Consider the following 14,945-nt stretch of genomic DNA (forward strand, 5'->3'; position numbering starts at 1 on the left):
ATCGAGTACAAGAGATCAAAGACCAAATAGACGCAATGATGAAGCCCTTCCCCAGAGATAAACCCATTGAAGACTCAGTGGCAAACGAGAAGATCTACCAATTCCTATATAGGCAGATGAAATTCCAAGGCAGAAAATCAATTTACATCCCATGACACATGACTACATCAGACAACATTTTCTTCGACAATACACGCAGCCCGTCAGCCAAGTTCACTTTGTGGATGGGATCAAGCAAGTACTAGATCAAAAGAAGAGAACGTTCGTGCACAATCATATAATCTTCCATGAGTATATGGTAGAACGGTCACAGGGTCAGATCAGTGTCTTCACAGACTACAATCTCATTAATCTCAACCCTTGGGACCTTCTTACTCTATACTTTCACACAGATCACAAGAGGGATAAGGGGATAAAATTTTCTCCAACAAACTCTATAATTCGCCAAACCATGAAAGATTTGCTAGACTTCAGGTGCAAGGTGGACTTCCATGTTGCTCTGGATATGGGGGTTGATCAACTCTGTGTGACTACGCCAAACGAAGAACTTGAATGCATAAGACACATCCCCCTCTTGGACGTTGATCGTGGAACTAGAGCTAGGGGTAGTCTATCGTAATGAACATAGAGAAAAGGTGTTCTTCCAAAATGACTAGCGCTTCAAATACTCTAATGCTACTCTGTGGTACATCAAGAACCACAGAAGCAGAGATAAGATCCCAGCGGCAAGAGAAAGAGTCTCTGTTATTATCCGTTCCATTGAAAATGTGCTAGAATTTCGTGAGCTTCTTAGGAGGTTCATGAAACTTCAACACTTCTAGGCCTTTTTCCTGTAAATTTGTTGAACCTTTTCTCATTATGTAATTCCATTTATGTACTTCAATTTCAATAAATTAAATTACATACAGAGGACCATGTTGGCCTCTTGCTTTCTTAGACTAGATTTCAATTCAATTAGAGTCTTCTTTATTTACACTTAAGGGGAGATTGTTAGATCTATATTTCATGAAGTGTAAGTAAAAAGCTTCTAGCTCTAGTCAAGAGGTCTTAGTCTAGGAAGCAGCCTAGAACAAGAGCTCAGATGCAAAGTTCGCACAAATTAAGAGATACTCGGACATAAAGATGTCCCTCGCATACAGAGCCCTACCAAGCAAATGAAGATCAAGTCTTAGCATCGAAAAGCTTAAGGACTTGATGTAGAGCCCCATTCTAGACACAAAGCCTCTTCACTATACATGCAGAGCCTCTGAGTCTCTTTCCCCCTTAGCTTGCGCACAAAGTTTCCATGGTGCATATCACAAGTGTTCCAATCAGAGACCAATACGTGTGCTGAAATGGTTATGTCTTTCAAGGATTATGGAGGCTAATGATTTTGGATGTGTTGGTAGAGATTAATGCCTAAATTATATAAGATTTTGTTTTGGAAATAACCTATAAAAGGATATTTCCACTAAGAAAATAAAACCCAAGAATTGCCAAATTTTGAAGACGCTCTCTGTTGCTATAGAGAGGTTGGCTATACACTTGTGAGATTTAAATATTGTTGAGAGTTTTTCTTTACACACACTCAAGCGTGTTCTTGGTGTTCCTGTAACTTTCTTAAATCATTCAATATAGCCGACTTGTTCAACACTTTAATCTTATTTTTGTTTTGTTCATTTCTGCTAACCATCTAATATCATAGTTATTGCTTCCACTCATCTATTGACCTAAGTTGTGATTATTACTACATTAGATGATTATGGGCTCCTACAACAACTAAGGATGCATGACCAACCAAAGACCCTCTAGACAACCAAAGCCTCTAGTCTGTCTTAACCAAAGCTTATGAAAAAAAAAATAAGAAGAGGAGATATAAGACAATTATATTTTTAATATAACTAGAGGCCCTATGATCAAACATGAAAATAAACTAGAGTCTCTTTGGTCCTCTACTAAATTTGGAAAAGATCAAGTTAAAAAGTTTTTAACTATAAAAATTATACCAAGGACTAGGAGTTTAGATACAGAGCTCGAATACAGAGCTTATACTTGTCAAATTTCATGATACACAGCCTACGGGTCAAAATGGGAGTATTTGAAAAAAATTGGGATTTTCCATCACAACCAGAGGCCTTCTTGTTAATTTTGAAGACCAACCAGAGCCCCTCTGTTTCCTCATCAAAACTTTACTTTATTGAAATAATCCAGATCAACCCAAAATAGTATTAACTCAAAACACAGGCAATTAAAAGCCTCTCTGGTTATAAACCATTTTCCTCCTCTTCATGACTACATTGTTATTGTATCAATAAGAGCAATAATTTCAAGTCCTCATATCATATAGAATTGATAAATCAAGATCATTGCATCTCATGGATGTAAAAACAACACGTATGATCAAAACTCAGATTGCACAATTGCCACCCTTATCCAAAAGTACACCTCTCCTTGATATGTCACCTTTATCCCATGGTACACCTCACCTTGATATGCCACCCTTAACACATTGTACACCTCTCATTGATATGCCACCCTTATTCCCTCATAAAAAAATTAACCAAATCTATCATTTTTGCCAATAATGGCATCAAAACAGTTTCATCATAGAAACTTCGTATTAAGAACTTTTACAGTTCCAAAACCAGCATCAAAAATAGCCTGCATTTTTCTATTGAATCAAACAGTTCAATATTACAAATACCAAATATAGAAGGTTGATAACATAAACTCACCTTATATGCATGTATACGAAGATGAATCTCACAGCAATGATTTCCAAATATAACCACAGAATCAACTTCTAATAGCTTCACGTAATATTTCACAAAAAAAAATACACAGAGTAAGTTTTCTTTCTTTTCCTTTCTTTTCAAGATAGAATGTATAAGATAAATCTATTTTATCACTTTTATATGTTATCAAAAACACAGGCAGCGGAGGGTAATAATTTTAAAATCCACAATTCACACACAACCCCATGTTACTTATACATATAACCATAGGCGGTAGAAATTAAAATAAACATATAATCACATATAAACATCTTAAAATTCTTTTATTACCAATACTTTTCAAAAACCACCCCAAATTCTATAACCCAAAATTTGGTTATCACAACACTGAATTGAATGAAAGTTATAAAACGAGAGAGATTCCTCTGTCGATTGATTATTCTCATAGTTATTCTAATACGGAGATGTCTGCAAAAGAATTTTATGACCAATTCACAGTGTAAACCTTATATTCCAAGTTTTGTTCTTGAAAAGAACATTTTAGAACTTGAGAATGAAAGAAATCAGTTTTTAAGCAAAATCAAAGAGCTTGAGAGTGTTAATGTTGAAAAGAAGTTCAAAGAGTTTGAAAAAGCTAACATTTCTCGAGTTTGTTAGGCTTGAGTTTTAGAGTTTATTTGTTGTTTTCATTCTTGAAAGTATTCTTTGTAATCTTATATTGGTTAGACCTATAAATAGGATTAGTTCCTTGTAATTCTTTGTTAGAATTGAGAGTTAGAAGAGTGAGAGCTTAATTGTGTTTAGTTTTGTAATTGTGAGCTTAAGAGATAATATACATACTTTGACTATTTGACTTTCTCTCTCAAGATTCTTAATCTTGAAATTGCCATTTTATGTGTTCTTGATGAAGATTGAAGATTGGTTGAACAATCAGGACTATCAATTGGTATTAGAGCGATCTACAACGTTATTGGTTGAAGAAATTGCACAAGATTCGAGATTTTTCTACACAAATATCTGGAAAAGTTATCTTGATGTTCATCTTATGTTCTTGAGCTTTTATTGAAAAATTCATCAATTTCATCTCAAATCTTTCATTTTTGACTAGTTGATTGTTAAAAACTTGATCTTTATGTGCGAATTGATGATATGAATCAGTGTTGTTCATATATTTTTGTGTTTTGATCATTGTTCTTAGAGATTTGAAAGATTTTTTGTGTTTTGGAAAAGTTTTTGTTCTTGAAAAAATTCATAAAATTTTGGGATTTTGATCCATTTTTGGTTGTAGTTTCATGAATTTTGGTGTTTGTGGTTGAAGAATTGGATTGTTGTAGTATTGATTTGCATTCATTTGTATACCTTTTGACCGATTTTCTCATAATATGGTAGCTTCCTTGTCCGACTTTGTTGTGTTTTGTGTGAAATCGCGAGCCTTCTTGTCCGGTTTGGCATAATCCGGCTACTGCCTTCTATCCGGATTTCTTGTTAACCGAAAGCATCATTGTCTAGTTTTCCTGTAAATCAGAAGTGAACCTATCCAATTTAGCATACATATCACTAGCCTGTCCAAATTTCCTGTTAATCGGACACCTCCTTGACCGGACTCTGTTGTTAATGAGATATCTCCTTGTCCGAGTTTGAGGTGGTTCATGTGAATTATTGCCCATATAACTTCATCCGTATTCCCCATAAACCGGTCATCACCTTAGCCGATTTAGATGTTATCCGGAAGTCATATTGTCCGGATTGGTTATGTTCATATTTGTTGACTTTGTTTGCATTGAATTTCAAGATCATCCTTATTTGTAGGTATCCTATCATAACATTGTCCGTATTTCTTCTCTGGACAAATTCATTTTGAGTTGACTTGGTTATCTCTTTGACCAATTTGTTGTGTTTAAAGTTTGTTGACCAAGTTCCTTGACCATATTTGACTGAGTTTTTGACCAGTTTTATCTTGTTGATTTTTATTGATATTATTTGAATATTGATAAGTCTTGAGTGTCCGGATATCAATTCCGGAGAACACTTTGTATGCTTTTCTCTTGATTCTAAGTGTTGAAATTTTTGTTTGTAAAAGGAATTTGTGTGTGGATTTTTGAGATATTTTTGTGGATAATAATTTCTTGAATCAATTTCTTGAACTGCAGAGATTCTTTGTTTGATCAATCATTCTTGTATCTTTTAAATGGCATCATTTGTAGAGAAAGAAAATAATAATTTGAAAGAGAAAGTTTCTGAGTTGGAGATAAGTCTGAAGAAGCAAAAAGAAAAATACGTAAATGTGTTTTATGAAAATCATGCTAATTTTGTTTGGGCTAAAGAGTTGAAACAAGATTTCAAGAAATCTGAAGAAGAAAAGAAATTTTTTTAACCTGAGATTGATGTTCTTCTTGGAAAAGATAGTTATCTCAGTGCAAGTCAAAAGAGAGACTTTGATCTACTAAGAGACAATTCCAGTCTGACGTCTAGGGTTTATGAACTTGAAAAGATTTTAGAATCTGAAAGAAAAGAGTCAGGTGAAGAAAAGATAAAGCAGATCAAAGAAAAGAATGAGCTGACAAAGAAAATCAATAAAGTTGAGAATGAACAGAATGTTGAAAGGAATTTACAAGGAAAGGAGAATGATAAGTCGATAGAGTTTGAGAAAAGTTTGATGCTGAAAGAAAATTGTTTGAAAGCAAGATAAAAGCTTTAGAGCTGAATGCTACAATGCTTTCAAAACAAATATCAGATTTTTGAACAAGTTATCATCTTGGAACGAGCCAAGTTTGATAAAGAGAAGAAAGAGTATGAAGAAGAATGTCAAAAAAAGCATTTGGAAATGTTTGACAGCATTGCTCAAAAGCATAAAACTCTAAATGAAGAGAAAAGAGTTTTTGATCTAGAAAAGAAAAATACTGCCAAAAGAATGCAGCAATTGCTAAGGAGCTTACAAATAAAAAGAAATGGCTTGACATTGCTTCAGGGAATGAGAAGGGAAGCTCAGAAGAAGAGAGAAAAGAATTTGAGAAGGAAAGAAAAGAATTTGAGAAAAAGAGAAGAGAATTGGAAGGTAAGTTCTCGGATACTTCAAAGAAATTGTCTAATTTAAAGACAGAACTTGTAGCTTAATTGAATATGAGGACTAAACTTAAGAAAAAAAAATATGATTTAGTTGTTGATAAGAGAAACCGGTTATTAAATAAAGTAAAAGAATTTTCTAATTCAAGTGCTGAAAGCTCAACTGGTTCTCAATCTCAGTGTAAAACCTGCTTCCATGACTGTTCTAGTGTCAAATCCAATAGTTATTCAAGCAATCTTAAATCAATTGTTTTTAAGAACAAGTCTTGTACTTCAAATCAGTTTTACAAAGGGTATGTCGTTGAATCATCAAATAATTTTTCAAAAGTTAAACAAGTTTGGATTAATAAAACTGATTTTGTTGTGTCTCATAAATCTGTTGTTACTAACGTTGTTCTTCCTTGCACTGTGAGATCTACTAATCAATTGATCAGTCTTAGCAAGAGAAGAATTCGGTGCTCAACTTGCGGAACTAATGACTTTTTCAACAATAAAAAGTTCCACAGATGGTGTGGGAACAACTGTTATGAGAACAGTTGGAATACATATAATAGGTATCATAATCACTGGTATGGTTCTTACTGCATATCTGATCTACCTGTTAAGAGTGCTAAAATGATTTTATCTAATAGAAACAGATGGTATGGTAGTTACAACATCCATCAGACTAAACCAACAAAGTAGGACATATGTTTGTCTGGGTACCAAAGTCTACTTAATCTGTTTTGTAGGTGTGTCATATGTTGTGCTAACAAGAAATATCATTTATATGATATACTGATGCAGGGGGAGTGTGTAATTTGTCTGATTATTAGTTTCTAAACACCCAGTTCAGGAGCTGCTCTTCAATTCTGAGTTGAAATGTTTTCATACTCTGAGTACAGGAGTATAATGTTTTATTGGTTTGAATTTTGAGTTGGTATAGAAAATAATGAAATCTATTTTCTAGGGGGAGTTCTGAAAAAATTATTGAAAAAAAAATTGGAATTTGAATTGATTTTAAAACGAGTATTATTTCTAATCAGGTATTTCTTTGAGATTTTACTTGTGTAATTTCTCTTCATTCATATTTCTAATACCTGTTTCAGCTATTCTTCAAACTGTTATTATCACGTCTCTTAAATGAAAAATCATTTTCGGTGATAATATACTCGTTTGTATTCAAAATTGTTTTCTGAGCTTATTTGAAAACATATTTCTTTAATTGATACATCATTCTTTATTCTTTGTTTGTGTGAATCTGTAAACTTGTTCTTATACATCTTCATTCATTTCTCCCAACTAAGTTGAATAATTTGTTTTTGTACATCACTCCTAATTGATCGTTCTTGTACTTAATTGCTACATTTTTCTTGACCAATTTTATCCGATCATTTGTGCATCATTGCAACAATATTTTGATCAACCATTTGCGATCAAATGAGCTTACATCATCATTTTAGGAGGGACTAAGAGCTTCATTGAAATACCTCTATGGAGTGTCAAAACCAACAGCCCTACCCAAGAGGACATCCATATTTGAGTGAGCTTAAATGCAAAATGGGTTTGTGTGCAGAGCTTAAAATGAAAATGAGAGGGGTAATTATTGTAAGCTAAAAGAATTGATGAGAGTTGTGTCAGGATTAAAAGATTAAAAAGAATCTTGTTCTATCCTCTATAATCTGGGAAAACCACAAAATCTATTAGTTCTCAATTCTTTGGAGACTATATTGAAAAAGGCAAAGTCCAGGCCAATTCTTGTCACAACCCAACCAGCTACTCATTTATCTCTTAAAAGATAAGTGTTTCAATAACACTTAGGGCATGCAGCTCACAATCTATCAATTTCTCATTTGGAGAAAACTGATATTGAAAAAGAAGGATATATGTGTCCCCCCCCCCTTCAAATCTTTTTGATCACAAATTGAGTCTAATAAATTTGTGTAGTCCATACTGTTTATTTTTTTGAGCCTAATTAAAACCATTAGTTGCTTTATCTTTTATCACTACACAAATTTTACAAAATATTTGTTGTTTTGCTATAACGTTCATAGATATGCTTTTTATAAGCTATCGATGATTGAATGGAAGTCTTGGTGAGATGAACTTTAAAAAGTCTCATATATGAAGTACATTCGTTGTACTGAATATATTTGTTATATTCACAGACCAATCTCTTTATAAGATTGTTAACAAATTCATAAGTTGAATTTGGTTATTTCCCTTATCTTCATAGTCTGAAAAGATTATATAAGCAAATTTGAAAATATTTGCATACAATTTTATGAATTGACAGCATTCTTTCGAAGATTCATTCAGTTTGGTGTATGATGCAAATGCTCCTCATTTCATCATAAGGGGGTATATATAATGAATGAAAATTTTTGCATCAATTCTGAAGATCGGGAGTTTGTAAAAGATTCAAGGAGTGAATGTGATGATTGGTGGAAATTTGCTGAAGATTATTGTGCGCTACAATTGTTCGAGGGGAAGTGAATGTGAAGATCTTATTTTAACAGAAGTTTACTGGAAAAGATTTCAAGTGATACATTTTGTATATATCTGTTTTGTTGGAAAAGAATGTTTGGGTTTGAACTGAAATTCTGTTTTCGGGGGAGAATGTTGGAGATGTTTTAAGAGATGTTAAAATAACCTGAAGATGATCAAAGTGTAAGTTTTGAAGAAGTTTGTTAAAGATCTTTTCTTGAAAATTAAATCTGAAGTCTGTTGTTGATTCAGTTTTACATCAAAAGGAGAGAACTAAAGTGAAAAGTGAAGAATGTTTTTGTTCTACATTCAAGGGGGAGAATATTTGGAAGAATTACACAAAAGGGGAGAAAGTTAGAGGAAGGTCTTGAAGATTTAAAGAAGACTTATAAAGAAGACTTAAAGTTGCTTGAAGCTTTAGAGATTCAAAGGAGATTCAAAATGTTCAAATGTTTTCAAGCCTGAATCCAAAGGGGGAGAATGTTAGGCTTGAGTTTTAGAGTTTATTTGTTGTATTCATTCTTGAAAGTATTCTTTGTAATCTTGTATTGGTTAGACCTATAAATAGGATTAGTTCCTTGTAATTCTTTGTTAGAATTGAGAGTTAGAAGAGTGAGAGCTTAATTGTGTTTAGTTTTGTAATTGTGTGCTTAAGAGATAATATAAATACTTTGACTATTTGACTTTCTCTCTCAAGATTCTTAATCTTGAAATTGCCATTTTATGTGTTCTTGATGAAGATTAAAGATTGATTGAACAATCGGGACTATCAGAGTTCAAGAAACTTCTGAATCAGATACTATTCTATCTAAAAATATTTCAACGTATTCAGAAGCTTCTTCCTGTAAAGCTTTTATATGTGCTTCTACATCTTCAACATCAACTGCGGATTTTGTTAAAAACATGAGGGAAAAGGATTTTGATAGTTTGATAAACATTTAGGTTAATCTAGATGAATAGACTGATTTGTCTTAATTATCTGGAAAATCAAAAGATCATATTTTCTAAAGATGAAGGAAAATCTAACGTTGAGATTCCGGTAAAGATTTACATGGATGAATCTTCTAAAAATGGTTTCAAAAATGTTTTTGATAATATCTATTATTCATCTTCAAAATCAAAAGGATGTTATCAGAAACAAAAGAATACCGAAAAAGTTTCAAAGAAGTATGTTAATCACTCGAACTTTTCTAATTTTGATTCTTTTGATATTTCAGATCGTCGAATGAATTCTTTTAAACAAGTCTGGTGTGTAAAGAACGTTCTGAAGGAGTTGATAGCGAAAAATCATTTGATTTTGTTCCAAATGTAAAGAAACACATATTTTCTGATGATTTTGATTGTGATGTTGCATGTTTTTCAAAAACTACTGTTGATTTTCCTTGTGTGGTATATTCAATAAAGCAATTGATCAAATTGTCACAAGAGAAAGTGTGTTGTTCTACATGTGGATTCAATGAATTTGTGCTTCTAAGTCGTACTCCATTGGAATGTATACGACTCCTTATGCTAATGTTCAAAATCTTGCGTAGAAAAGGAAAGGATCCATTTCTAGATGGGTTCCTAAATCTGAAAGCAAATCCAACCATAAATGACCCATTTTCAATAGGTACATAAAAAATTGTAAACTCTTTTTCATGTAAGTCATGTGTGGTACTTAGATTCAGGTTGTTCTAAACACATGACTGGACAAAAGAAAAAAATTTCAATTTATGTTGACAAATAGGTGGAACGGTAAGGTTTGGTAATGATATTTTTTTCTCCGATAATGGGATATGGTGATATAGTGCAAGAGCAATTGATCATAAAGGAAGTTTCTTACATTGAGGGACTTAGTCATAATCTGTTTAGCATTGGAAAATTTTGTGATAAAGGTTTGGAGGTAAGTTTCAAAGCTAAACGGTGTTCTATGAGGATTGGAGATGGTAAGGAAATCCTAGTTGGGACAAGACGTTCGAATCTTTATATTATTAATTTGTCAAACCTGAAGACTTCTAATGTTGTTTGTTTAATGTTAAAAGCTTCTTTGCAACAAAGTTGGTTGTGGCATAAAAGATTGTCTCATTTGAATTTCAAAAGCATCAATAAGTTGGTAAAAGGTGGTTTAGTTAAAGGTTTACCAGATTTGAGGTATAAAAATGATCATTTGTGTGTAGCTTGTGAGATGGAAAAGATGAAGCGTTCATCTCATAAATCTAAATTTGAACAGAATACTAAGCGTCCATTGCACCTTTTACACATGGATACGTGTGGTCCTATTAGAGTTCTGTAACACCCCAGTTTCCACATTTATTTATAAACATGTACTTCATATAATAAGAAATACAATTACACCACTTTGCTCCCAACAATACAAGAAGTCATAATACATAATTTACAACTCAAAAATTTCAAAATAATCTTCTTGTACATCACATGTCTAAACAACATGTACTTCCAAAAGCCATCAAATAATAGTCTGATCTTCAAAGAGCAGTGAAGCACATAAATAAAATGATCACATTTTTCTCTTCCCCTTATCCCTAGACCCAGCTGGACCTGCAATGAATATTTTTAAAACACAAAATGAGGGTTAGACCATGAGGTCTAGTGAGAAAACCTTTTTTTTTTTGCAATTGCAGGGTGAAGATCACCAAAACTTGTTATAAAACCACATTTGAACATCCAACCACTTTTAAAACTTTAGTAAAACATCAATTGCAAGTTATAAAAGCATTTCTTTCCACAAAGGATAATGTATCACTCAAGTTCTTACAGACATCAAGAACACAACTCTCAAAGCTCTCAAATCTCACCAGACTAGAGCTTACAGTCTCAACCTCCAAATCATACCAAGAAATACCAATCACCAGAGTTTTTGTTATTATCAAAAGCTTTTAAGATAAAAAAAACAGTTTTAAACTCAAATGAAAACTGAATCAAATAATAACCAAAGACCCTATGGGTTTATTTCAAATCTCTACTCCTTTGAATAATCAAAATAGGATATCTAATATCACAAAGTCATTTGAAACACGAGCAATCAATGCCTCCGGCTATAAGTCATTTTCCCCTTCTCAGTAATATCGTTGTTATCATTTCAGTAAGAGTAATATTTCCAAGTCTTCATGCCACAAAGAAATGTTGATTCAGAATTATCGCATCTTACAGATGTGACAACAAGAGCTATAATAGTAACACACACACAAATGCCACCCTTATCCAAATGTACACCTCTCTTTGATATGTCATTCTTATCCCATGGTACATCTCTCCTTGACATGCCACCCTTATCCCATGGTACACCTCTCCTTGATATTTCACCCTTATTCTATGGTACACCTCTCATTGATATTTCACTTTCCAAATTTGAGAATCCCAATGAATCCCTAATTTTCCAATAAGTCCAACATTTATTCCTTCAGATGTGTCAATTGGGCAAATATAGGAATTTGTGTTATCAAAGGATTTCCTCCCCGTTATCCAATAAAACCCTTCATCGACGTTCTTTTTCAAAAAAGACTTCATGATAGTCAATATGGGACCTCACCACCCATCAATAAATTTCAAGGTTCATTAGTTTCTTAGGGTGTCCGATATTTATATTCTAATCTATTTGAATATTGAATACCAAAAAACCATCTGAATTTGTTTCCTCATTAAATCTACAGATAAATCTGTAGTTTTAGCCAATAATGGCCTCAAAACAGTTCAATATTATAAATTTTATCTCAAGAACTCTCATAGTTCTTAAATCCATTTTTCAATCTCATCTCAATATTTCTTTCAAAAACAATTTTCTCATCTCGACAGTTTTGAAAGAAACAACAGTACGTTTTCTCAATTTAAATCAACATTTGAAAGATACAGATTATCCTTCTCAACATAAAACAATTTTGAAACTGTTAATCAGTATTTTGGAAAACAACAGTTTTCATCGAACAAACTCTGGGCGATAACCGCCCCTCATCGGCGAACATTATGGCCGATAACACCTTTCATTAGTCAATACTATCTGGACAACACTATCCGGACGACATTATCCTGACAACACTTCCATTAATAACAATAATAATAAAATCATTCTTATCGGACAACACTCACTGGGCAATACTATGTTCAGATACATTCTCATCGAACAACATTGTGTTCGGTAACTAACCTCACCGGGCCGGACACAGTCTTATCAATCAACACTTAGAACCTTAAACACTTAATCCATACGTCAAATGGGCAATAAAAGGCCCAATCCGCACAACCCTTGTCCGAAAAAGGTCATCACCAGACAACACGTCATCGGGTAAAGTCCTCACTGGGCGATGGATAAAATACTTAACTCCCTCATCGGTCAAGGCATGACCGATAAGGTACCCTCATCGGACAACACTATGTCCGATTACAGTCCCTCATCGGACTATGCATATACATAAGAACATATACAATATACATACACCAGCAGACCAAAAACAATGAAAAACCAGAATTAACCAACAATATAGGCTCAAATTCAAGACTACTTTAATAAAACTCACCTTTACACAGGTAATGAAATTTGAGGTAAAAACAACAATTAGAAACTGCTTCAACTCTTTGATACCAATCCCAACTTCTATTCTTGGTAAAGAAATCATAAAGAAACTACTCTCATTTTTCAAGCTTTCTAAAAATGGCAGGAGTTGCCTTCTTTAAAATTCCACCCTTTTATACTTGCCTAAAATAGGCTGTTTGGAAGAATAAAATCCTCCCCCTTCACATACCACATGCACATGCATAAACTTATGCATGTATATATACATATATAACCTTTGCATGCATATACTTCACATATGCACATATATATATATATATATATACACACCCTATGCATGCATGCATATAAAAATATGCACATAATCATTCTCATGCATGTATATACATAATGCACATTTTCACATATATATGCATATACCAATATCATGGATTATAACAATTAATCACATGCTCAAATAATAAATACCTTAGATGTATAACCGGAACCCGGTTATCACGAGTTCAAAGCATAAATGGTAAAAAGTACGTGTTTGTGATAGTAGATGATTATTCTCGATACACATGGGTATTTTTCTTGAGATCAAAAGATGAAGCTCCAGAGATAATCATTTCTTCCATCAAGAGTGTACAAGTAAACTTACAGCTGTCTTTGTTGTCAATCAGATCGGATAATGGTACTGAATTTAAGAATAGAACTTTGGATTCTTTTCTTGAGTCAGTTGGTATCTCTCATACTTTTTCGGCTGCTTGGACTCCACAACAAAATAGTTTCGTTGAATGAAGAAATAGGACACTGGTGAAAGCAGCTCATACAATGCTTGCATTTTCAAAAATACCATTATTCTTGTGGGCTGAAGTTGTAGCAACTGCTTGTTCACTCAATATAGATCAATCAATCATAAACATTTCGGTAAAACTCCTTATGAGATCATCAATAATAGAATAGCTAATATCAAAAAGTTTCTTATTTTTGGTTGTAGGTATTTTGTGCTAAATGATAAAGATGATATTCGCAAATTTAATCCCCAAGTTGATGAAGTTGTCTTCATTGGTTATTCAAACGAGTCTGTTGCTTATAGAGTTTACAACAAACGAACGAGATTTGTGAATGAGAGCGTCAATGTTAAATTTGATGAATTGGGGGATATATCTTCCGAACAACTTGGTTAGAATTAATTTTGTCTAGAGTATTAGCTTCTGAACAAATCAGTTCAGAACCTGCACGAATTTCAGATCATGCTCCTACTTCAAATTTTCATATCACTGATTTGGATTTATTGTTTGAGAATTTTTATGATGAATATTTTGGTACTCACAAGAGTAATTCCTTTTCTAACAGTGATCAAGTTATGAGGATGGAGGAACCAATAGTTGTTACTGATTCGGGCATTTCTTCGCCAATAAAATCTGACAAATCAATTGCAGCTCCTATCACAGTTACTCCCAGTAATGAAGTTGCAGAGACGTCTATATAAAGTGGTTATACATCAGTTCAGTTGGAAGTTATTGTTGTTAATTCAAGTGATGATACACAAAATGTTCAGTCAACTGTACATGAAGTGTCTTCAACTGTGAATCCTCCTACTTTGAACATCAATGTAGAACCATCACTTGAGTCTCTACAAAATAATTCTCCCAAGTACATATGTGGATCCTTGCAATGATCAATCGTTGTATCAACCACTTCCCCATGATCTGAAATGGACAAAGAATCATCATTTACATCAAGTAATTAGAGATCCTATAGCTTCTGTGAGAATAATATATGCTTCAGCGAATGAATGTCTTTTTGCTACATTTATTAGCAAAATAGAACCAACAACAATTTCTGAAGCTCTTGCAGATTCTAACTGAATCTTAGCTATACAAGATGAGCTAAATCAATTCAAAAGATTAAAAGTTTGGTGATTGGTACCTCGTCCATAAGTCCATAATCGGCACAAAGTGGGTTTTCAAGAACAAGAAAGATGAAGATGGTGTTGTTCGAAACAAAGCAAGACTAGTTGCAAAAGGTTATCATCAACAGGAAGGAGTGGACTATGATGAGATATTTGCACCGGTTGCTAGAATTGAAGCAATCCGTATCTTCTTAGCTTATGCAGCTCACAAAATTTTCAAAGTATTTCAGATGGATGTGAAGACTGCTTTTCTAAATGGTATTTTAAAAGAAGAGGTGTATGTATCTCAACCTAA

Source organism: Cynara cardunculus, unplaced genomic scaffold, assembly GCF_001531365.2.
Source record: "Cynara cardunculus var. scolymus isolate 2C unplaced genomic scaffold, CcrdV1 Un_Scaffold_5358, whole genome shotgun sequence".
Lineage (NCBI taxonomy): Eukaryota > Viridiplantae > Streptophyta > Magnoliopsida > Asterales > Asteraceae > Cynara > Cynara cardunculus.